The sequence below is a fragment of the Sturnus vulgaris genome, unplaced genomic scaffold (assembly GCF_052056855.1).
Source record: "Sturnus vulgaris isolate bStuVul1 unplaced genomic scaffold, bStuVul1.hap1 Scaffold_212, whole genome shotgun sequence".
Taxonomy (NCBI): Eukaryota; Metazoa; Chordata; class Aves; order Passeriformes; family Sturnidae; genus Sturnus; species Sturnus vulgaris.
Window position 1 is genome coordinate 313,361 of NW_028276272.1, and position 3,917 is coordinate 317,277.

Genomic DNA, 3,917 nt, shown 5'->3' on the forward strand with positions numbered 1-3,917 from the left:
AGAGAAGGTTGAAGAAGCTGCTCAAGGAGTCAGAAGCAAAACTCCAAGTCCCTTGGAGCATCAGTGGCCCCACTGAGGGCAGGGACTGCCAAAGGCTCCCCAGGGAGTGGTGAGAGCAGATCCTTGAGGCCAGGATTGCAGGAGCCCGAGGCTGTGAGCAGGGAACTGCAATGCTGAGCAAGGCCTGGGCTGGTTGGAGGAAGCAGAAAGGCCAAGGCCTGAGCCCAGGCCTGGGCCAGCAGGGCCTGTCCCTCACAGGTGGCTCGGGGCTATTCCTGGAGCACTGGGATGGGAGAGGCAGCAAGGACAAATGTCATCAAGCTGTGTGACACTCCAGATGCTCATGGAACCAAGGGCCAGTGTGACACAGCAGGGCCTCATGGAAACAAGAGGCCGTGCTGAGCCTGCGCGCCTGTAACACCCCAGAACACTGAAATGCTGAGGGTGAGCAAAGGTTCCTTTACTCGAGTTTGGTGCAGAGTAGAAACCCCAGCCAGATATTCTCAAGAGGTCAAAACGACACAAAAGTGTACTGGAAAAATACAGAAAACCGAGCTCCTTTGGCAAATGATTTCATACAACATCCAATTCAACGTGCATCACTTAGCGTAGCAGGAACATCATTAACTCGGCCCATGTAAGATGGAAACCTTTAGGCATAAAAATGTTAAACTACCCAAAAACATTCCAGTAAAAGAGGATAAGAAGGTTAAAAGAGAAAAAAGAGACAGAAAGACAGAAGATCTCCAGATAGATATGCAGAGAGCTACCAGCTGCTAGGCTTCCAGTGTGGCTGAGACACAGACCCAGGAGATTTCAGGATTCAGACCAGGGCTTGACGTCATGCCCGATTTTTTAAATCCCTAGCGTTTTCTAAGCTCTCCTCTTTTCAGGGACATCTGCTTTCTTACCACGCACTGCTGTGTTTCATTGCCTTTGTGTGGGATTGATTGACGGCTCAGCCAATCAGAGCTGGGTGGGCGCTGCCCCTGCTGTGTGCTTGATTGACGGCTCAGCCAATCAGAGCTGGCTGGGCGGTGACCCTGCTGTGTGCTTGATTGACGGCTCAACCAATCAGAGCTGGCTGGGCGCGGCCCCTGCTGTGTGATTGATTGACGGCTCAACCAATCAGAGCTGGCTGGGCGCTGCCCCTGCTGTGTGATTGATTGACGGCTCAGCCAATCAGAGCTGGCTGGGCGCTGCCCCTGCTGTGTGATTGATTGACGGCTCAGGCAGTCACAGCTGGGTTTGCTCTGCCCCTGCTGTGTGATTGGCAGATCTGCCAGGCCATGGCTGGGGACGGGGCTCTGTCCCACCTCATTCCAAGGTCTGTCCCAGCCCCGGCCCCACTTGGGCATTCCGAGCATCCCGACGGGTCTGGGGACATTGATGTCATCCAGCCTCTGACAGCGACCATGGGGACACTGCGGAACCTCATGGAACCAAAGAGACCATTTTGACACTCTGGTGCCTCATGCAATCAGGGGCACCTTTGTGAGACTCAGGACCCCAATGGAACCAAGGGTCAGTGATGAAGCTGTGCGGCCCAGAGAACCAAGGAGCCTTTGTTACACAGCAGGGCCACATGGAGCCCAGGGGCCGTGGTGACTCTGCAGGACCTTAGGGAAGCAAGGGGCCATTGTTTACACTACAGAAGCAGGGAGAATATTGTGACAAGGAGAATATCGGGACACTACAGGGACTCCTGGAATCAAGGAGAACATTGTGACACTGTGAGGCCCCATGGAACCAAGGCAACATGGAACAGGTCTGGCTGGCTGGGCCTCCCCGGGGGCCACCTGGCAAGACTGGCTGATCCTGGAATGTTGAGGACTGCCTCTCATCAACTCCTGGAGCACTAAGGCTCTGTGCTTTCCTTCCTATGGAAAAGTACCAGCCCCTTTTGCAGGTTCCCACGGCTGAAACTGATATTCCCCCTGAAAAAGCACTACATACAAGGCTTGCTCCCAGCCAAAATCTGCTAGGAGTAACAGCTCTGGGTGGCCACCGTTTCCTGAGGGCTGCCTCTCATCTACCACTCTAAGGGTCGGTGTGAAGTTTCCCTCATTTTTGCCTCATGACCCTCTCAAGAAGACCTCAAGGACCCCCGCCCAGGTTGACTCTGGACAATGGTTTTCTGGCCTGCTTGAGGTGGGTGCTTGCCAAGGGACTCTTTGCAGGTGTGTTGTGCTCACTGGACTGTGCTGTCATGGTACCAGCTGAAGCCTGCATGTACTGCACGACCGCACCTGTCTCTTGGAGCACCACACAATGCTCCATAAATCTCCCCGCCTCTTGGCCACAAGCCACTCGCTTTGGAAAAGGACTACAAAAGAGCGATCCTCTGGAGAAGACCCTGAGTACTCCCCACGGATGACCACCCTTCCATTGGCTGGCCCACCATGACCTTGGTCTCGTCTGTTGGTAGCTACTTCCCCCTTCCCCTCCTTTTCTCTCTCTATACTCCGTTTCCTATATCTCTCCCCTCTAGCGCAACTGAATTGTTTGGCATTCAATAAAAATGCATTGCTGTTGTTGAATAAACTGATTTGTCCCCCGCTATTTACCTGTTTGCACCTCTGAGATCGAACAATCCTCGGCCTGTGTTGGCAGATGGTGACACACCCCCACCCCCCCCCCCCCCCATCCCCCATGCCCCTGCTTCTCCCAGTTGATTGCTGATCGTGGTGTGACATGGAATGGAACATCCCTTGGGCCAGTCCAGCCCAGCTGTCCCATCCCTGTTCCCTCAGGAACACTTGCCCATCCCAAGTCCATGGGTTGGAGGGGCTTGCAGACACGCCTCGTGGGGCGAGCACTGTGACAAGGACAGGAGAACAGAACAACATTTACACTTACCAAGGGCAGAGAACAGAAGAGCACAGTCTTGGAGAAACGCACAAAGGATGTAGCCGAGGCAAACGGAGCGTGCACAAAACGCAAGGAGAATGTCAGCTCAGCTCTGCAAGGCTGACAAAAGCAGAAGTTATACACAACAATAATATTGCCCTTCCTCAAAAGCGGGGATCAAAGAGCAGTCACCTAAAAAGGACAGTGCATGTTGAAGACACACTCCAAAGAACCATAGAAGGACTTGTGAGAAGGGGTGCAATTATGGCAAATAAATTCCAGGTGGGGTTAACTAATGAATACATCATCAGTGTGAGTGATAAAAGCTCCGATTGCCTGGTGGCCAGTGCACTCGAGTAGATGAAGGATTGCCCAAGTGTCCTGGTTTCGGCCAAATTTGGGGGAAAACCTCCAGGAGGAGCCCCCAGACAGCAAACCCCACGACTCCTCCCCCCCCCCCCCCCCCCCCCCACCGGGTTCGGGAAGAATTTCCTTGGAGAAGAGTGGGAGAAAAAACCTGTTTATTTAACAAGCAAGACACTCCCCAGCACAGGGAAAAAAAAACAACACCAGCTGACAAAAAACTCTTTCACCGTTCTGAAGGGATGACAAGTTCAGTCTCTCTGGCGAGTGGTCGCGCAGTTATCAGTCTCTGGCGCTGGGGATGACTGCTGCAGGTGACAAAGTGTAGACTCCCGGTGTTTCTTGGGGTTCCCAGGTCCCCGTCCGTTCAGATGGTATCCAGGAGAGGGAGGGGACGGGGTGGAAGAGAAAACAGTCCAGGGAAAAAGTTGGACTGCCTAGCTGAACTAACTAATAAGCAGAAAGCAAGGGCAAAGCGAAGGAAAGAAAAAGGCAGAAGCGAGCAAGCAGGCAAGCAAGCAGGCAAGCAAGCAAGCAAGCAAGCAGGCAAGCAAGCAAGCAAGCAAGCAGGCAAGCAAGCAAGCCTAGCTAAAACCTCTCCTAAACATAGACCATGGGGGAGGTGAGCCGGCTGATAACAAGACAAAACAAAGCTTCACTCTCAGACTCAGTCCTGGAAGCACAGGACATAATACCAAACATAA